The 22,297-nt window shown below is 43.8% G+C and overlaps 1 protein-coding gene and 1 non-coding gene across 2 annotated transcripts in view; one reads left to right on the top strand and one right to left on the bottom strand.

Annotated features, from left to right (window-relative positions):
- Positions 1–22,297, bottom strand: part of PARD3B (par-3 family cell polarity regulator beta) — a 933,574-nt gene that overhangs the window by 247,862 nt on the left and 663,415 nt on the right.
- On the top strand, positions 4,477–4,614 carry LOC114813543. The gene has a single exon (XR_003761260.1). It is a non-coding gene; the product is annotated as a small nucleolar RNA SNORA7 (small nucleolar RNA).

Genomic DNA, 22,297 nt, shown 5'->3' on the forward strand with positions numbered 1-22,297 from the left:
CAATTCAGTGCTGAGTAAGGAATCTTCAGATCTCAAATGTGTTGATGTTTGCTTTTAGGATTAAAAAGCAGAGAGGTCCTATAAAATCCCAAGATTTCTGACTAAGTGGATGAAACATCTGCTGGGCAGAGTCCTAAGCAGCTTCCTCGCTAAATTTGGCAACTGGGAATTCTTAAGCTAATTTGCTTTCCTCATATTGGGGAAATGGCTAAGAGAATGGAATTAGTAAGTATTCTGAGTAAATGAAACAATCATTCTTTACAGCACATAAACAAAAAAAAATAAACTACATACACAAACAACATGATCAGCCTTAATTTCACCAGGTCTGATTTTAAAATTTGGAAAAATGGGCTCTAAACCACATAGGAGGGTAAATAGTCATAGACCTTTTGCTACTCATTATGTGGCATGAGCAATGGGTGCTCACAAATGATCAGAGAGAAAACCCTTTATGAAAGACAAGAAATTCAAGGGCAGAGAGAAAGAAATTAAAGTTAAATTAAAATAAGAGTGAGTAAGCAAGAAAGATGAAGATACTAATAAGGTATGATTTTTCAGGCCCACACCGGGACTATAAAAAGCTTATTACTGCCACCAACATGGTGTGTTTTAAGTTATTTTATCACTCAGCTTCACAGACGAAATACTCCCCAGGAATAAAACTGCACTTTGATTAATTACTTTCATACACTCTCTTTTACAAGGTATTAAACATTGTAGGAAAGATCCTTAGTGAGTCAGACAGGAACAAACCAAATTCAATTTACATTTCTGCTAAATGGAGCATTAATGAAATAGATCTTTTACATTTTGGTGCCTTATTAGTAGTTAAAAGGGTGTTTATGAAATGTTTACTTATTGGCAAGAAATGAAAACTATGGTGGATTTTTTTAATATAACTTTAGACTTTCCTGAAACAGAACAGGAAGCAAGCCTCAGTAACTGAAACCCAAGAACAGATACACTCACTCCAAGCCATTAGTTCCAATAAATCTCTCTGCAGAATTGTTTTAATACCCCTGAACCTATCCGGGAAGGGTCGACAGAGACTTCCGTCTCAGTCTTGCCCTGCCAACCCTCCTCACGCTATCCCCAAATCCAAAGGGGTATGGTTCCTCACGGATAACGACCACACCTCGCTCCAAAATGTTTTTCTGCTGACTGGGAGCGCTTCTCCAAACACCTTCCTCTTCCCCTGCTCGGCCTCCCCCGTCCATTTCAAAAGCCGCGGTGAGAAACATCCATCCTGCAGAAGGAAACAGGTTCCCAGCAGGAAACTCCGCTGGGGTTTCCAGTTGCGGGGCAGGTGGGATAATCGCAGAGGGCCCCATGGAACAGGAAATACCGACCTGGCCACTGTCAAAGGAATCCAGGGAGGATGAATTGACAAGTCATGAAGTCATGCTGCATCTGTAAACCTCATCTTGCATTCTCTAAATAAAATGGTAAATTTGGCTTACAAATTCAATTACCCTTCAAGAGTCAGCTGTTGCAAAACAGACTAACCACACACACTACTTAGGTAGAGTGCCATTTCAAAAAGAACAAACCAGAGGTGGTGTGGTGGTGTTTTTGGAATTGTGTAGCAAAACAGAATGAGAAAAAATGCAGTTTTGGATAGTGATATTGGGTGTTTCTGCTAGAACCCTCAATTCTGAGAAAAAGAGGCACATTTTCTATGTCATTTAACTGAAGAGAACAAGAATAAAATAATTGAACTCCCAGATCTGGTCTCGGGGGAATAAGACTTATCTTTATAATTCTGATTAAACACACACAAAAAATTATCACTTCTTTGATGCCCAAATTAGCATCTTTTCTCCAACACACTGAATTAATTAGCTGAGTGACAAAAAAAACAGTCCAGATAGGATCAAAGCTGAAACCATATTTGTGTGGAATTTAACATAAAGAACACCTAGCATTAACCCTCTCTTTTTCTTAGAATTCATATAATCTTCTATTATTTATATTCTCAACCTATTGAATGATCACACTGGAGCACTTTTCTTAGAGAGATTTGTCTGAAAAGACAAAGAGAGCTTGCATAGAAAAAAAACTGAGAGGGTGAGGAACTTTCTCATTATAACATAAAATCTTCAAGTGTGTAGCTTTTTGTGTCGAGCACTGATTGTGCTAATACAAAAGAGATTATTAATGCTTGCTAAGTAAGATTTGATTTATTTAACTGTTCCTAAAGGTTCAGACTATCTCAAATTTTGCTTTTTGTTGGCAAGAAAGAAAACTTGTGGCTAACACATGGTATCAATGGGGCTGACTGGTCTTTATGTGACTGTTCAATGTTTGCCATTGTTCAATAGTTTATGTCTCCAGGGCTCAGAAATCAATCAATCAACGGTATTTATTGAGCACTAAATATGTGCACAGCAGTGTACTAAGCACTTGGGAAAGTACAATACTGTAGAGTTGTAGACAGGACCCCCACCCGGAGTAATTTTCAGTCTACAGGGGGAGGATTATTCTGTATATTCAGTACCAAGTTCTGCCCCCTCAATCATGCTTTACATTCTAAAACAAATGCAAAGTCTTCATTTCAGATCATTAAGCTACAAAATGTATTTGAGGGCAGGGAACGAGTGCCTTATTCTAGTGAACTCACCCAAGAATTTAGTACCGTGCCTAGTAGACGGGAAGTGCTCAGTAAGTAGCGCTGATTAGCAAGGAAATACATATTTGAACTTAGAGCTTCTGAGTTTATAAACACTTGAATTGTACATTTTGAATTAAAACCACTCTTTCTAAGGAATACTACCAACCCAAATCCTTGTTTATACTTTTATTTCCAATACCCTTCCAAGACTCCCCCAGGCCATCCACGGGAGAAAACATTAAAGGGTGGGGGTGGGGAGAATCAGAGACCCATTAGAGTAAGAGCCCCTCGGGTAACTTGTTGCAAAGAATAAACTGAACGGGATAGGATACCAATTTTATCCTGTTGGCAGTAGGAAATGGATCCAAATCTTTCTGAGAGACCAGGAAGCGAGGATGGAAAGGAGGAAGTTTATCCATTAACACGAGCTCCAGACACTTGAGCTCTGGGGCTTCACCCACCTGTTCAGTGGCAGTGAGTGGGAGTAGGGGGTGAGTAGATTCTTAAAAAAAACCCAACAACTCTCTCCAATTATCTGTTCCTGTCTTGGGTATTTGTTCTGCTGTTGACATTTGACTGTTCATTAAGCCCTCTCTACATCCCTCCTCTCCTCAAACTGCTCCATCCACCTCCATTAACAGGGCATGTCTACAGGAAAATAGGCCCTAACGGATGAGTGTCAGTGGATCAGAGGTCAAGGTTTTTTCTCCCAGTATTTTATTGAAGTTAATTAACACCATTTTATATTCTGGAAATCCCATCAAGTGAAGAATGCACTACAGTTGCATCAGCCCCAGAAAACAAGAGGCTTATTGATGCTTTCAAATTTGGATCTACGGTGCTACCCTAGCATGGTGCTCATATGAGGTTGTGGAGCCCTTCCACTATATCAATTTAATTGGAAAGTGCTTCTCTTTAGTTTCTCACTCTTGGTGGACTTAACTGGGGCTGGGAGAAAGTGACTTTGGGGGTGATGGCAGTAGGGAGCAGAAGTCAATGACAGTATGGTAAGGGGCAGATGGAAAAAGCGCAATACACAGAGTTGCAAAAGTCAGGTGAAAATAGTATATTTTCAAAATAGTCCCCTGATGCCTTAGACAAATATAATAATAATAATAATGTTCGTATTTGTTAAGCGCTTACTATGTGCAAGGCACTGTTCTAAGCGCTGGGGGGATACAAGGTGATCAGATTGTCCCTCATGGGGCTCACAGGCTTCATCCCCATTTTACATATGAGGTAACTGAGGCCCAGAGAAGTTAAGTGACTTGCCCAAAGTCACACGGCTGACAAGTGGCGGAGCTGGGATTAGAACCCATGACCTGTGACTCCCAAGCCCGGGCTCTTTTCACTGTGGTCACTTCTAAACCCTGTGGAGCTGGTAATTACCCATTTTGACAGGAGAGTAGGGGTAGACCAGCAATCTAAATGTGGATTAAAGCAATCTGGATGGTAAATATAATTATGGTAATTATACTTATGGTATTTAAGTGATTACTATGTGCCAAGCACTGTTCTAAGCACTGGGGTAGATACATGGTAAATCAGATTGTCCCACGTTGGGCTCACAGTCTTAATCCCCATTTTACAGATGAGGGATCTGAAGCACAGAAAATTTAAGGGCTTGTCCAGGGTCAAAGAGCAGACTAGTGGTGGGACCGGGATTAGAAACCAAATCCTCTGAGTCCCAAACCACTGCTTTTTCCATTAAGCTATGAGTTGCTGACCTGAAACATAGAAGATGTTCTTTTTGAAGATGGTGACATTGATTACGGAAAGACCGTATCCATGAAAATGAAAGTTTTTGAGAGGGACCCTCTTGCATTTTTTGCCCACAGAAATATAGTAGTACCTTTTCTGGCCCCTTCTCAGGATTGCACCTGGAGCGTTTCCAGTACTCTACCAGTCTCGACTGCAGGAGGGAGAGTCAAGCAGAGGCATACCTATTCCATTCCTAGCTTGGGCAACGGCTATCGAGTGGAAGGCAATCTGCTACATGTCGAAACTCACCCATGCTGGGCAGCAGCGGCACGGGAGAGAGTCGAGGGCAGAGACTCAAGTTTACCGCGCAGAAGAAGGCAGTGATAAACCACTTCTGTATTTTTACCAAGAAAACTCGACGGCTACACTACCAAAACGATTGCAGATAGAGAGTGGGGTGTCCCGGCTCTGCCACTTGTCAGCTGTGTGACTGTGGGCAAGTCACTTCACTTCTCTGTGCCTCAGTGACCTCATCTGTAAAATGGGCATTAACTGTGAGCCTCACGTGGGACAACCTGATTACCCTGTATCTTCCCCAGTGCTTAGAACAGTGCTCTGCACATAGTAAGCGCTTAACAAATACAAATACATTCATTCATGTATCCAGGGAGTCGCTATGGGTCAGAGACAACGCTGCAACATAAGACAAGACCTTTTCTGGCCTCATTCCATTAAGGTAAACATTTCTCAATCACCAGTGGTGAAGAGGGGAAACAGATGTACTACTTCACCCTGAAGCATTGTAATCGTCTCATGACTTGGAAGAGAAACAGTGTGGTTTAGTGGACAGAGCACGAGCCTGGGAGTCAGAATAGACCTGGGTTCTAATCCCAGTACTGCCTCAAGTCTAGTACGTGACCTCTGGCAAGTCAATTTAGCTTCTCTGGGCTTCAGTTACTTCATCTGAATAATGGGAATAAGAGTGTGAGCCCCATGTGGGACAGGGACTCTGTCCAATCTGATTAAATTGTATCTACCCCAGTGCTTAGAACAGTGTTTGGCACATAGCAAACTCTTAACAAGTACAATAATCATCATTATTACAATGATCATTACTATTACTAAGAGGAGTCAGAGAAGAGCCAAATCGAACGAAGTATCCCTGAAAAGGGTCGTTAGCAAAACTCTAGTGGTTAGGCATAGGTGAAAGGTGAAAGTATGTATCCGAGGAAGGGAAAGAATATGCTTTTAGGTCAAGATGTAATCACCACCTCTGTTTCAAGATCTGCTGCCTTAACTCAGCTTTATGTCTAATAGTTACTGATAATGTAGGAGAGCTATTTCAAATAATATGGACTTACTGTACGGACTTATTTATGCTGGTTCCAGTGCAGGTTTCCAGAATGATCTCTAGGTCCTAAACAACTTCCACAGACCTGAGCCTCAGTGGTTTGTTTTAAGCTGCAAAAACGCCTTGAGTTTTGTGGTGACTCCAACGATGTTAGTTGACACCTCAATCAATTAGTAATATTTTCTGTTCACCTAGTGTAATAATAATAATAATAATAATAATGGCATTTGTCAAGCACTTACTATGTGTCAGGCACTGTACTATGCACTGGGGTGGATACAACCAAATTGGGTTGGACATAGTCTCTGTCTCACATGAGCCTCACAGTATCAATCCCCATTTTACAGATGAGGGAACTGAGGCACAGAGAAGTGAAGTAACTTGCCCAAGGTCAAGCAGCAGACATGTGGCAGAGCCGGGATCAGAACCCGTGACCTTCTGATTCCCAGACCGGTGCTCTATCCATGATGCCCGTATTGTGGTCAGAGCAATGTAATAATAATGAATAACTATGGTACTTGTTAAGCGCTTACTATGTGCAGAGCACTGTTCTAAGCGCTGGGGTAGATACAGGGTCATCAGGTTGTCCCATGTGGGGCTCACATTTTTTAATCCCCATTTTTACAGATGAGGTAACTGAGGAACAGAGAAGTTAAGTGACTTGCCCAAGGTCACACAGCATACAAGTGGTGGAGTGGGGATTCGAACCCCTGACCTCTGACTCCCAAGCCATTTGCTTGGGAGCAATATTTATTTGCTATTGTTTTAATGAGATGTTCATCCCCTTGATTCTATTTATTGCTATTGTTCTTGTCTGTCCGTCTCCCCTGAATAGACTGTAAGTCCGTCAAAGGGCAGGGACTGTCTCTATCTGTTAACGATTTGTACATTCCAAGCACTTAGTACAGTGCTCTGCACATAGTAAGCGCTCAACAAATACTATTGAATGAATAAATACTATTGAATGAAGCCCTGGCTCTTTCCACTGAGCCACGCTAAACGCTTGGAAGAATATAGTAGAATTAGTAGACATTATCCCTTCCCTCAAGGAGCTCACGGTCTAGCAGGGGAGACAGACTTCACTGATATACAAAGAGGAAGAAGAAAAAGAAGAAAAAGGGTAGATACAAGTTCTATGAACAGGTTGCCAGAGCCTATGAAATACAGGGGCCTGGTGTCATGGCAGCATCATGAAGCAGCATGAATTAATGGAAAGAGCATGGGCTTGGGAATCAGAGGATGTGGGTTCTAATCCTGCCTCTGCCATTTGCCTGCTGGTTCACTTCTCTGTGTCTCAGGTATCTCATCTGTAAAATGCGGATTAAGACTGTGAGCCCCACATGGGACAACCTGATTGGCTTGTACCTACCCCAGCCCTTAGAACAGTGCTTGGCACACAGTCAACATTTAAAAAATACCATCATTATTATTATGACATGCCAAAAGGATCCTCTACAGATGGGAAAAGGTTGTGAAAGAAACCACTTTCCCAGAAGGACTCAGCCTGCAGCACTCAATATTTCCAGGGATCACTGCTATGACGCTGCTTAAGTCTTCAAACTGGATTTACATTTCTAGCAACACGTATCTCATCCAGAAATACTGGTGGGTTCCATCTGGGGACTTTACATTAAATCCACTGCTAGACTGTAAGCTCCATCAAGGCAAGCATCACATCTATTACTACTGTACCCTTCCAAGCACTTAGTACAGTGCTCTGAGCAATACAGACATTCAATAAAAAATATGGATCGACTAAACAAATCCATTTTGGGGGTGAAATAGATGTGGAGACAATTAGACTGATTAATTTAAAAAAATGATCCAAAACACATAGGCTTGTTGTTTTGGATCATTTATTTAAATGACAAATGCCTGTTGTGTAGGAGGAGAGTTATTTTTATGGTCTTTCAACCGCCAGTCAAAAACTCTCCTCAAATATTAGACTATAAATGATCGATTCTGGTGGCTTAGAGAGACCATGACTTCACAAACATCTCCTTCAATTAGCTTAGTTAATAAAATAATCTTTGATCATTTTGTGATGTAACTGCAGAATGAATCGGAAAACATGATGTGTGCCTTCTAAAAATAAAGCTTAAGTTCATCTCTGAGTTTGAAAGAGGCACAGAACAGAACAGTTAGAAGTGGAAAATGCATCAGCTTGGCAAAGAGCAGAGTTTCCATGAATCCACTATGAACGAATGCATCCATTTTGCATCCATTGGCCTTCGGATTCAAACACACACTTGTGGATAGGATCCCTCTGGGAGTACTGTCACTTTTAGGACGTGAATAAATATAATAATGTTGGTATTTGTTAAGCGTTTACTATGTGGACAGCACTGTTCTAAGCGCTGGGGTAGAAACAGGGTAATCAGGTTGTCCCACGTGAGGCTCACAGTCTTAATCCTCATTTTACAGACGAGGTCACTGAGGCACAGAGAAGTGAAGTGACTTGCCCACAGTCACACAGCTGACAAGTGGCAGAGTCGGGATTCGAACCCACGACCTCTGAGTCCCAAGCCCGGGCTCTTTCCACTGAGCCACGCTGAATATCCCTTGGACATTTGAGGAAAGACAAGGGCAGCTTCAGATGGGAAGCAAGAGAGGCAACCGCCTTGGGATTCACTGCCAAGGGGGCAGTGGCGGTTGAAAATTTTCAATGTGCCCAGTGTCCCCCCACTTTAATAATAATAATTATAATTGTGGTAATTGTTAAGCACTTACTAGGTGCCAGGCATTCTACTAAGGGCTGGGATGGACACAAGAAAATAGGGTTGGACACAGTCCCTGTCTCACATGGGGCTCACAGTCTGGTCACTGAGTCCTTTCATTCATTCATTCAATAGTATTTATTGAGCGCTTACTATGTGCAGAGCACTGTACTAAGTGCTTGGAATGTACAAATCGGTAACAGATAGGGACAGTCCCTGCCCTTTGACGGGCTTACGGTCTAATCGGGGGAGACGGACAGTCAAGAACAGTGGCAATAAATAGAGTCAAGGGGAAGAACAGCTCATTAAAACAAATAGCAAATAAATAGAATCAGGGTGATGTACGTCTCATTAAAAATAAATACGGTGATGAAGATACATACAGTTGAGCGGATGAGTACAGTGCTGAGGGGATGGGACGGGAGAGGGGGAGGAGCAGAGAGAAAGGGAGGAGAAGAGGGTTTAGCTGCGGAGAGGTGAAGGGGGGGTAGAGGGAGCAGAGGGAAAAGGGGAGCTCAGTGTGGGAAGGCCTCTTGGAGGAGGTGAGCTTTAAGTAGGGATTTGAAGAGGGGAAAAGAATTAGTTTGGCGGAGGTGAGGAGGGAGGGCGTTCCAGGACCGCGGGAGGACGTGGCCCGGGGTGGACGGCGGGTACTGCCTCCCAGAATCGACACCTGCTTTAATGGGAACCTAAGAAAGGAACACCATGTCCCTGTTGGGAGGGAGGGAAAGGGAGTTTATGGGTCCTCCGAGAGAAATGATCCAGGTTTCAGGGAGACTCGGGTGGACACCATATGACATGATTACATTCTGCTGGGTAATGTTCATGTGCTTCTGGTGTTCGTAAACTCCGATCAATCAATCGACCAATCGGTGGTGTTTATCCAGCGCTTACTGTGCGGCAAGTCACTTAAATTATCTGTGCTTCAATTACCTCAACTGTAAAATGGGGATAAGGACTGTGAGTCCCACATGGGACAGGGACTGTGTCCAACCTGATTAGCTTGTATCTACCCCAGTGCTTAGTATAATGCCTGGCACATAGCAAGTGCTTAACAAATATTTTTTTTAAATGATAGATTTCAGTAGAAAATGGCTACATTGAGACATTCTGACTTGCGACTTAAATTGGGATTTCAATTCTGATTTAAATCAAATCATCTTGGTAGGAGTTTTCTCTTTTAGTTAACTTTCGATAAAACTTTTGAATTAAAAAAACCTTGAACTATGATCCAGCACTACACATTTGTTCTACTTCCATTTTTTTCAAAAACAACCATCCCACCAACACACAGTCGCAATCAGAAAAATATATTACAGGGACCCAATAACGATTTAAAATATTGCCCGAGACATCCAAATACGATTTATAGTCTATCCAATAAACCAGATTCCTATTTACTTGTCCACTAGACTGTGAAACCACCATTCTGTCGGGGAACTATACTTTCCTGTTGTTCTTTTCCTATACTGAGGGCCAATTTTTCCTTCAGGCAGGGGCCACAGATAAATAATTCCTACAGACAGAAATCCAAATCAAATCTGGATTAAAGCTCTTCTATAACTCCAGAGTAATGTGGCTATCATGGTCCAAATAGAATCTTCAAATGCCACCTCTGCAAGGATCTGTTAGGGGAAGCAGCGTGGCTCAGCAGAAAGAGCCTGGGCTTTGGAGTCAGAGGTCATGGGTTCGAATCCCGGCTCTGCCACTTGTCAGCTGTGTGACTATGGGCAAGTCACTTCACTTCTCTGTGCCTCAGTTACCTCATCTGTAAAGTGGGGAATAACTGTGAGCCTCACGTGGGACAACCTGATGACCCTGTATCTACCCCAGCGCTTAGAACAGTGCTCTGCACATAGTAAGCACTTAACAAATACCAACATTATTATCATTATTACTTGCATTGATGTCTGTCTCCCCCTACACTGGACCGTGAGCTCACTGTGGGCAGGGTTTGTCTCTCTCTATTGCTGTATTGTACTTCCCAAGCATTTAATACAGTGCTCTGCACACAGTAAGCACTCAATAAATATTACTGAATGAATGAATTCTCTGTGCGTCAGTCACCTCATCTGTAAAATGGGGATCAAGACTGTGAGCCCTATGTGGAAAAGGGACTATGTCCAATCCGATTGGCTTGTATCCATCCCAGAGCTCTTAGTACAGTGCTTGGCACATAGTAAGTGCTTAACAAAAACTATAATTATTATTATATTATACAAAACACTGGGGTAGATACAATCTAATCAGGTTGATACAGTCGCTGTCCCACATGGCATGGGGCTCAAAGTGTTAATCCCCATTTTACAGATGAAGCACAGAGACGTGAAGTGACTTGCCCAAGGTCACACAGCAGACAAGTGGTAGAGCTGAGATTAGAACCCAGGTCCTACTGACTCTCAGACCTGTGCTCTAGTAGGCCAAGCAGCTTCGCGTCGCTTCTCCTTAGCCACCTGCCATCCTGTGTGTTTCTTGCACCATTTATTGCAAGGTTTCGGCATGGTCGGTATTGGAGCAGAACAACCGAATCAGAGACATCCAGGTAATAAGTCACATTGTGGCCACTTCGGCTACAACCCCAGTGATGGAGGAAGGAGCAGACCTTAGATGGTGGGGGCAGGGGGTAGGGGAGTGAGTGAGTGAGTGAGTGAGTGTGTGTGTATGATTTTATGTGTGTCGGTAGCATGGGTGGAGGGTGCCTCCCACCCCCCCAACTTCTTTCATCTCTCATTGTCTCCACCTTGTCTCTCTTTCCCTCTCTATTTCTTCATTCAATCGTATTTATTGAGCGCTTACTATGTGCAGAGCACTGTACTAAGCGCTTAGAATGTACAATTCAGCAACAGATAGACACAATCCCCGCCCAGAAATGGGCTCACAGTCTAAACGGGGGAGACAGACAACAAAACAAAGAGGAACAAAACAAAACAAGTAGTCTGGTGTCAATATCATCAAGATAAATAGAATCAGATATATACATATCATTAACAAAATTAATAGAGTAATAAATAATATAGACAAATATGCACAAGTGCTGCGGGGAGGGGAAGGGGGAAGAGCAGAGGGCAGGAGAAGGGGGAATAGGGATTTCTTATCGCTTTCCTCCTATGTCACCTTGATGATTTCAAACTACAACCCAGAACGCTCACTTTGCTCTTCTAATGCCAACCTACTCATTGTATCTTAATCTCATCTATCTCACCAATAACCCTTTGCCCATATCCTCCCTCTGCCCTGAAAGTCCCTGCCCAGCCCCACCTTCAAAACCTTATTAAAATCACATCTCCTCCAAGAGTCCTACCCCATCTAAACCCTCATTTCCCCTACCCCTTCTCTCTTCTGTGTAAACCCTTGCACTTGAATTTATACCCCTGATTGCATCCCCCACTCAGCCACTTAGCACATATGTACAGACCAGTAATTTATTTTAATATCAACCTCCTCCTCTAGACTGTAAGCTCCTTGTGGGCAGGGAACATGTCTACCAATTCCATTGCATTGTATTCTCCCCAGCACATAGTAAAATAAAAATAAAATGGTGGTATTTGTGAAGCGCTTACTATGTGCAAAGCACTGTTCTAAGCGCTGGGGGATACAAGGTGATCAGGTTGTCCCACGTGGGGCTCACAGTTTTAATCCCCATTTTACAGATGAGGTAACTGAGGCACAGAGAAGTGAAGTGACTTGCCCGACGTCACACAGCTGGCAAGCGGCGGAGCCGGGATTCAAACCCATGAACTCTGACTCCCAAGCCTGGGCTCTTTCCACTGTACCACGTTGCTTCTCTAGTAGTACAGTGGTCTGCACACAGTAAGTGCTCAATAAATACCACTGATCAATTGATTGCTGTCCTTTGTTCATCTTCCATACATTATATCCATCTTTGATAGAGAAGCAGCATGGTGGAATGGATAGGGCACGAGCCTGGAAATCAGAAGGTCATGGGTTCCAATCCTAATCTGCCACTCATCTGCTATGTGACCTTGGGCAAATCGCTTTACTTCTCTGAGCCCCGGTACCCTCATCTGAAAAATGGGGATTGAGAATCTGAGCTCCACCTGGGACAGGGACTGTGTTCAATCCAATTTGCTTGTATCCAACCACCTTCGCACTTAGTAGAGTGCCTGGCATATAGTAAGCCCGTAACAAGTACAATAATAATAATAATCTTTACACTTCAGTATTCTCTCAAATTCATTTTGCTATTTGATGACGGGAGAACAAGCCTGGGTGATTCTGAACTTTCAAAGGTAGTTCACTTTGTGTACTTCATGTACACATACCACTATGTACATATCTATAATTTTATTTATTTCTATTAACATCTCCCCCTCTCTACACAGTAAGCACTTAATAAATACGACTGAATTTGGGGCAGGGAATGTATCTGTTACATTATATTATACCCTCCGAAGTGCTTAGTTCAGTGGTCGGCACACAGTAAGCGCTCGATCAATACGACTGATTGACTGACTGACTTTGCCAAATTAGCTGCTCTCCCTTTACTGACTACAGAGAGATCCCCTTGAATGCATTGGGTAATTCATTCAATCGTATTTATTGAGCGTTTACTGTGCGCAGAGCACTGTACTAAGCGCTTGGGTAATAGCTGGAGGTCAGTCCAGCCCCGTGGTGGGGAGGGCTGAAGGAAACAGCTGGGCTCATTGCTATCTAGCCTCACAGGCTTGCCGATCTGGGTGCATTTGAACATATTTAATCATTACGCACATGTGCCTTAATTCAAAAAAAATATAAATGAACACTGCCAATTGCCATGCAGAGCAATTAAAATGCATAAACATACTGTTTGCAATAAGCACTAATTCAAAACAAGCAAAGAAAAAATAACTGTCATATGATTCAAAGATTCTTAAAAAAACAACCCAGAAAATGGAGTCGGGAACAAAAAGCACAGGGACGTGTGAAATTCGTTTTATTTATTTATGGGATTGTGGATATAATTTTTCTGTGTAATCTATTTGAAACACCACATGGATGTGGGTATGACAGTTCAAAATCAAATGTATTCGGTACAACCGAATGTGGAAAAAAGTACCACTAGATACCTGCATAAAACATTTGATGTAAAATTGCTCTTATTCAATTACTAATCTTTTTCAAGTACGCAAAATGCTGCACCCTAAACGCAAAACCACCCACTTACGGTTCAGACCTCTATGATTTCGAGTCCCCCGGTTCACTTATCGGTATGTAGATAACCCAGCTGAGTGTCCAGCTGCTCAAATACAACTTGCTAACCAGAGGGATGACTAGAAAAGCCTTCTTTAGCATTGGACAGGTATACGACATGGGGGTATTTTATTCTATTGGCCCTGGGAGTCAGGTAGGTGACTCCAGATGCTGCTTTCATCTCCATCCTGTCAGGCTTTACCGCTCTCCCCCGACACCCCCATACTCCAAGGTGTGAGGGGTTTGTTCTCCTACCTGCCCCCTGTATTATTATTATTACCAACTCCGTTATATTGTACTCTCCCAAACACTTACAACAGTGTTCTGCACACAGTAAGCATTCAATAAATACGAATGATTGATTGATTGATTGCTAGGACTTACATTTTGTCCTTCTTGTCTATGGGTAAATAAGATTCCTTTTTCAAAAAAAAAAAAAAAAAGATATTTGTTAGCACTTACTATGTGCCAGGCACTGTACCAAGTGCTGGGGTAGATACAAGTTGGACACAGGCCATGTCCCTCATTCATTCAATAGTATTTGAGCGCTTACTATGTGCAGAGCACTGTACTAAGTGCTTGGAATATACAATACGGCAACAGATAGAGACGAACCCTGCCCAACGACACAGTCTAATCGGGGGAGACACACGGACAAAAACAACATAAACACGATAAATAGAATCAAGGGGATGTACCACTCATTAACAAAATAAATAGGGTAATAAAAATATATAAAAATGAGCACAGTACTGAGGGGAAGGGAGAGGGGGAGGAGCAGAGGGAAAGGGGGGCTTAACTGAGGGGAGGTGAAAGGGGGAAAGGAGAAGGGAGCAGAGGGTGGAGGGGGAGCAGAGGGGCAGAGGGAAAAGGAGAAGCTCAGTGTGGGAAGGTCTCTTGGAGGAGGTGAGCTCTCAGTAGGGCTTTGAAGTGGGGAAGAGAGTTAGTTTGGCAGAGGTGAGGAGGGAGGGCGTTCCAGGATAGCGGTAGGACCACGGGCCAGAGGTTGACGGGGAGGAGGTGGGCAGCAGAGGAACAGAGCCTACAGGGTGGGCGGTAGAAAGAGAGAAGGGAGGTGAGGTAGAAGGGAGCAAGGTGATGGACAGCCTTGAAGCCTAGAGTGAGAAGCTTTTGTTTCATGTGGAGGTTGATGAGCAACCACTGGAGGTTATTAAGGAGGGGAGTGACATGCCCAGAGCGTTTCTGCAGGAAGATGAGCCGGGCAGTGGAATGAAGAATAGACTGGAGTGGAGAGAGACAGGAGGAAGGGAGGTCAGAGAGAAGGCTGACATAATAATCCAGCCGGGAGATTATGAGAGCTTGTACCAGTACGATAGCCGTTTGGATGGAGAGGAAAGGGTGGACAATCAGGCATCGGTGACGGATCGGATGTGTGGGGTGAATGAGAGAGCGGAGTCAAGGATGACACCAAGGTTGCGGGCTTGAGAGACGGGAAGGATGGTGGTACCGTCCACAGTGACAGAGAAGTCAGGAAGAGGACAGGGTTTGGGAGGGAAGATAAGGAGCTCAGTTTTGGACATGTCCCTCATGGGGTTCACAGACTTAATCCCCATTTTACAGATAAGGTAACTGAGGCACAGGGAAATTAAGTGACTCACCCAAGGTCACACAGCAGGCAAGTGTGACCTCGGTGTGAAAAATGTAAATTGGGACTAAGACTGTGAGGCCCATATATTAAGAATAATAATATTTGTTAAGTGCTTACTATATATGCCAAGCACCGTTCTAAGTGCTGGGGTAGATATAAGTTAATCAGGTTATCCCACATGGGGCTCACAGTCTTAATCTCCATTTGAGGTTCCTGAGGCATAGAGAAGTTAAGTGGCTTGCCCAAGGTCTCACAGCAGAGAAGTGGTGGAGCCAGGATTAGAACCCATGTCCTCTGACTCCCACGCCCAAGCTCTTGCCACTAAGACACACTGCCTATGGGACATGGACTGTTTCCAACCTGATTAGCATGCATCTACCCCAGTGTGTAGTACAGTGCCTAGCACATAATAAGCACTTAATAAGTACTATTAAAAAAAAGGGGTGAAGCCAGGATTGAACCCAGGTCCTCTGTTCTTTCCACTAGGCCATGCTCCTGTCAGATGCCTCTTCTGACCCCCATTGAGCCCTTGTGCCACTGACTTTTCTCCCTGAGACCTTCATTAATGGTATTTATCATCATTAGTTTCATTAAGTGCTTGGCACATAGTAAGTGCTTAACAAATACCATTATTAGTATTATTATTCATTCATTCAATTGTATTTATTGAGCATTTACTGTGTGCAGAGCACCGTACTAAGCACTTGGAATGTACAATTCAGCAACAGGTAGAGACAATCCCTGCCCAATAACGGGCTCACAGTCTAAAAGGGGGATATAATTATATTATTATTATTCACTGAGCGCTTACTATTTTCAGAGTCTATACTAAGCACTTGGGAGAGTCCAATACAACAGAGTTGGCAGACACATTTCCTGCCCACAATGACCTTGCAACTAGAGAGGGAGACAGACATTAATATAAATCATTTAAAATATATCACTTATTGATATGTACATAAGTGCTATGGGGTTGAGGGTGAGGCAAATATCAAATGTCCAAAGATTACCACCCCCTTTTCCTCTGCTTCCCCTCTCCGTCGCCCCAACTCACTCCCTTTGCTCTACCAAAGCAGCGTGAAGCAGCGTGGCCCAGTGGAAAGAGCACGGGCTTGGGAGCCAAAGGTCATGGGTTCAAATGCCAGCTCTGCCACCTGTCAGCTGTGTGACTGTGGGCAAGTCACTTTACTTCTCTGTGCCTCAGTTCCCTCATCTGTAAAATGGGGATGAAGACTGTGAGCCTCACGTGGGACGACCTGATGACCCTGTATCTACCCAGCGCTTAGAACAGTGCTCTGCACATAGTAAGCGCTTAACAAATACCAACATTACCACCCCCTCTTGCCCCACAGCACTTGTGTATATATGTACATATCTATAATTCTATTTATTTTTAATAATGATGTTTACATACCTCTATAATTCTATGTATTTATAATGATGCAATTGATGCCTGTTTACTTGTCTTGATGTCTGACTCCTCTCTTCTAGATCGTGAGCCTGTTGCAGGCAGGGATTGTCTCTATTTGTTGCTGAACTGTACTTCCCAAGTGCTTAGTACAGTGCTCTGCACACAGTAAGCGCTCAATTAATAAGATTGGATAATGAATTCAAGTCCATAGACAGCACAGATGGGAGAGTGAGCTGGGAAAAAGAGGGATTAAATGGGGAAAGAAGGCATCGCAGAGGAGATGTGGACCTTCCTACACTTCCATTTCCTATCCTGGGAAGCAGCGTGGCTCAGTGGAAAGAGCACGGGCTTTGGAGTCAGGGCTCATGAGTCCGAATCTCAGCTCTGCCACTTGTCAGCTGTGTGACTGTGGGCAAGTCACTTAACTTCTCTGTGCCTCTGTTCCCTCATCTGTAAAATGGGGATTAAGACTGTGAGCCCCACGTGGGACGACCTGATTCCCCTGTGTCTACCCCAGCGCTTAGAACAGTGCTCTGCACATAGTAAGCGCTTAACAAATACCAACATTATTATTATTATTATTATTATCCTATGGAACCATCTCCAGCCCAGTCCACACCATCTTGCCTAAGCTTCTATTAATGATGATAATGATAACTGTTTTATGCTGTCGAGTCATCTCCAACACATAGGATGCCAAGGACATTTCTCTCCCCGAATGCCCCACCTCCATCTGCAATCATTCTGGTAGCGCATCCATAGAGTTTTCTTGGTAAAAATACAGAAGTGGTTTAATCACTGCCTCCTTCCGCGCAGTAAACTTGAGTTTCCACCCTCGATGCTCTCCCACGCTGCTGCTGCCCATCACAGGTGAGCTTTGGCTTGACTTGTTGCAGACTGCCTTTCATTCACTAGCCACTGCCCAAGCTAGTAATGGAATGGATATCCCTCTGCCCGACACTCGCCCACCACTGTTGGGACAAACTCTCAAGTGCGACCCTGAGAGGCCAATAATGATTATAGTAGGAGTAATAATAATGATGATGATAATAGCATTTGTTAAACACTTGATTCATTCAATAGTATTTATTGAGCACTTACTATGTGCAGAGCACTGTACTAAGCACTTGGAATGTACAATTTGGCAACAGATAGAGACAATCCCTGCCCAATGATGGGCTCACAGACTAAATGGGGGAGACATAAAGCGAAGCAAAACAGAACAAGACAAAAACAAGACACTATCAAGATAAATAGAATCAAGGAGATATACACCTTATTCACAAAATAGAGTAATGAATTATACAAATGAGCACAGGGCTGAAGGGAGGGGAAGGGGGAAGAGCAGAGGATGGGGGGCGGGGAGGGAGAGCAGAGGGAAAGGGGGTGCTCAGTCTGGGAAGGCCTCTTGGAGGAGGTGAACTCTCAGTAGGGCTTTGAAGAGGGGAAGAGAGTTAGTTTGACAGAGGTAAGGAGGGAGGGCATTCCAGGACAGCGGGAGGACGTGGGCCAGGGGTCGACGGCGGGATAGGCGTGAACGGGGGATAGCGGGGAGGTGAGCGGCAGAGGAGCAGAGTGTATGGGGTGGGAAGAAGGAAGAGAGAAGGGAGGTGAGGTAGGAGGGGACAAGGTGATGGAGAGCTTTGAAGCCAAGGACTAAGCACTTACTGCATGCAAGCACTAAGTGCTGGGAAAGATACAAGATAATCAGGTTGGGCACAGTCAATGTCCCACGTGCAACTCACAGTCTAAGCAGGAATAGGTATTGAATCCCCATTTTACAAATGAGGAAACTGAATCCCAAAGAAGGTCAGTGACCCGTCCAAGGTAACACACTCAGCAAGTGGCAGAGCTGGGATCAGAACCCCGGTCCTTTGACTCCCAGGCCCATGCTCTTTGCAGTATTAGACAACACTGCTCGCGCAGCCCAAAATCATGTGACCGATCCCCTTGTTCCTCTTTCTGCCTTCCCCCATCCCCATATCGCTCAGCCTGAGACACCATTGCCCTCAAGGGGGTAATGAGGAAAACTCCACACAGTCCTAAGCAAGGACAATCGGCTGCTTCGAACTGAGGCCACAGGAAGGGAGCTGTCCAAGGCTGCATTTGTAGTCGAGAACACCGGGGTCTAATCTGCTACTGCTCCGAACTGAGCCCTGGATGGTCTGTACACAACACATCACACTGGTGCCACACCACCTCTCCTGGTGGGGTGGTTTTTAAATATTGCTTTCACACACCAGATCCTTCTGTTCTCCGAAAAGCTCCTATAGACCAGACAGATCAGCTGAGCTTTTCATTCATTCATTCAATAGTATTTATTGAGCGCTTACTATGTGCAGAGCACTGTCCTGAGCGCTTGGAATGTACAATTCGGCAACAGATAGAGACAATCCCCGCTCATTGACGGGCTTACAGTTTTCCTCCACATCAGCCAAGGAGCTCCTCCTGATTCCCATCTACACTAAAAAAACCGAACCGAAAGTCATTAGGGCCAAGATGTTGGGGCCGGGGACTAAAAATGGGCAGAAGATGCCCCTCCTCACGTGGCTGGGTGGGAGAGTGAAGAGGGGAAGAAATAGGCTCACATTCTCAATTCCTCAACATTACCATCCTGTCCGAGGTCAGGAACAGGCCTCCGATAGGAAATGTTCCATTCCGCTCAATCGTCTTTGCCCGGAAACTTGTGAAAAAAAAAAAAATTAGTCCCAGCAACAAGAAGGTTGCATCAATTTTAAAAATCTAACCTCATCTAACATAATATTTATTAAAATGGACTAGACAGGACTGCATCTGGGTTCATCCCAACACAAGTTAAAACTATTTTTCTGCCAAATACAACTTCACTGAATTCTCCAGCTAGTTCATTAGCTCTGGAAAAGGAAATGCTTCCCTATCATTGCAGGTGGGACTAAGAGTGGCTCAGATCAATCAATTTATTAAGTGCCTACTGTCCAAAGAGATTCCCTTATGTCTACCCCAGCGCTTAGAACGGTGCTCGGCACATAGTAAGCGCTTAACAAATACCAACATTCTTATTATTATTATTATCATGGGAGAACACAAATCAACGGACATCATCCCTGTCCTCAAGGCTGTAATTTCAGATGATTCCAATCGTAATGAAAGTGCCCAAATAATAATAATAATAATAATGTTGGTATTTGTTAAGCGCTTACTGTGTGCAGAGCACTGTTCTAAGCGCTGGGGTTGACACAGGGGAATCAGGTTGTCCCACGTGAGACTCACAGTTGATCCCCATTTTACAGATGAGGTAACTGAGGCACAGAGAAGTTAAGTGACGTGCCCACAGTCACACAGCTGACATGGATTCGAACCCATGCTCTCTGACTCCAAAGCCCGTGCTCTTTCCACTGAGCCACGCTGCTTCTCAAAATGAGAAGCCAGTTTATTATTAACAATAATAAAAATAATAATAATTGTGGCATTTGTTAAGCACTTATTAGGTGCCCAGAACTGTACTAAACACTGGGGTAGAAACTATAGGTGCATCCGAAACAGTCCGTGTCCCACATGGGACTCACTTGTAAGGGGGAGGAGTCCCATAGCAGGCAAGTGGCAGAGTCAGGATTAGAACCCAGATCTCCTGACTCTGAGGACTCCTTTCCTCTTCTCCCAGTCCCTTGTGCAACACCCTGACTTGCTCCCTTTAGTCATCCCCCATTCCAGCCCCACACTTATGTACATATCTGTAATTTATTTATATTCATGTCTGTCTCTCCTTCTAGACTGTAAGCTCATTCTGGACAGGGAATGTGTCTGTTGTATTTTTATATTGTAGCAAACAGTAAGTGCTCATAGCTCAGTGGAAAGAGTCCGGGCTTGGGAGTCAGAGTTCATGGGTTCGAATCCCGGCTCTGCCACCTGTCAGCTGTGTGACTGTGGGCAAGTCACTTCACTTCTCGGTGCCTCAGTTACCCCATCTGTAAAATGGGGATTAACCGTGAGCCTCACGTGGGACAACCCGATTACCCTGTATCTACCCCAGTGCTTAGAACAGTGCTCTGCATACAGTAAGCGCTTAAATATCAACATTATTATTAAATATGATTGACTGACTGTGCTCTTTCCACTAGGCCATGCTGCTTCTTGATTAATTCCTCCACCACGCTGTCTAAAGTCAGTGCTCTGAATTATAAAGCAAATAAGAATTCAAGCCAATCAAGAAGCTAAGAGTTTGACAGCCTCAATTTCAGTGACATGCTTAAGTAAGAAAGCCCAGCCTAATACTTGGATTTTGACCAATCCCCTGCACTGAAGGACAGTCATCAGTTGGCAATTCAGGAGCTGATGGTAAAGTTCTGTGATTATCCAGGCTGTGTTTTTCTCTTCTTCCTGCTGTTCAAGTACTCTGGCTCTTTCAATATGCATTGATCGCTACCAAAAAAGGAAAGCAGGGAAAGGAGGTAAAACTCAAATTAACTCATTTTGCTTCCTGAAGGGAGGTCTGGTGAGGAATTGGTGGGGAAGAAGCTGAAATTTCAAATGGGTTTTTTAATCACTTTGGATTTAATAATGTTGGTGTTTTCTTAAGTGCTTACTATGTTCATTCATTCAATAGTATTTATTGAGCGCTTACTATGTGCAGAGCACTGTACTAAGCGCTTGGGATGAACAAGTCGGCAACAGATAGAGACAGTCCCTGCCGTTTGACGGGCTTACAGTCTAATCGGGGGAGACGGACAGACGAGAACAATGGCACTAAACAGCGTCAAGAGGAAGAACATCTCGTAAAAACAATGGCAACTAAATAGAATCAAGGCGATGTACAATACTATGTGCAGAGCACTGTTCTAAGCGCTGGGGTAGTTACAGGGTAATAAAGTTGTCCCACATGAGGCTCACAGTCTTCATCCCCACGTGTACAGATGAGGGAACTGAGGCCCAGAGAAGTGAAGTGACTTGCCCAGAGTCACACAGCTGACAAGTGGCAGAGCCGGGATTCAAACCCATGACCTCTGACTCCCAAGCCTGTGCTCATTCCACTAAGCCACGCTGCTTCTCAATATTTCAGCTATTAGCTAAATAGATTTCAGCTATTTAGGCGCTCCCAGGAATTCCATTAACATGCAACCTCATTATCAGGAAGAATCAAGATTGCTTAAACAACACTCTGGTAGTGATAGTAAGAGTAGTAATAATAATGATAATAATAATGTTGGTATTTGTTAAGCGCTTACTATGTGCAGAGCACTGTTCTAAGCTCTGGGGTATTCAATAATATTTATTGAGCACTTATGTGCAGAGCACTGTACTAAGCGCTTGGAATGAACAAGTCAGCAACAGATACAGTCCCTGCCGTTTGACGGGCTTACGGTCTAATCGGGGGAGATGGACAGACAAGAACAATGGCAATAAATAGAGTCAAGAAGAACATCTCGTAAAAAACAATGGCAACTAAATAGAATAAAGGGTAATCAGGTTGACCCACATGAGGCTCACAGTCTTAATCCCCATTTTACAGATGAGGTAACTGAGGCACAGAGAAGTTAAGTGACCTGCCCACAGTCACACAGCCGACAAGTGGTGGAGCCGGGATTCAACCCATGACCTGTGATTCCCAAGCCCAGGCTCTTTCCACCGAGCCATGCTGCTTCTCAACAAATGATATCTGTTAAGCACTTACTATGTGCCAAGCACTGTTCTAAGCAATGAATAATAGGAATAGTCTTTGCTAAGCACT

The sequence above is a fragment of the Ornithorhynchus anatinus genome, chromosome 7, assembly GCF_004115215.2.
Source record: "Ornithorhynchus anatinus isolate Pmale09 chromosome 7, mOrnAna1.pri.v4, whole genome shotgun sequence".
NCBI lineage: Eukaryota > Metazoa > Chordata > Mammalia > Monotremata > Ornithorhynchidae > Ornithorhynchus > Ornithorhynchus anatinus.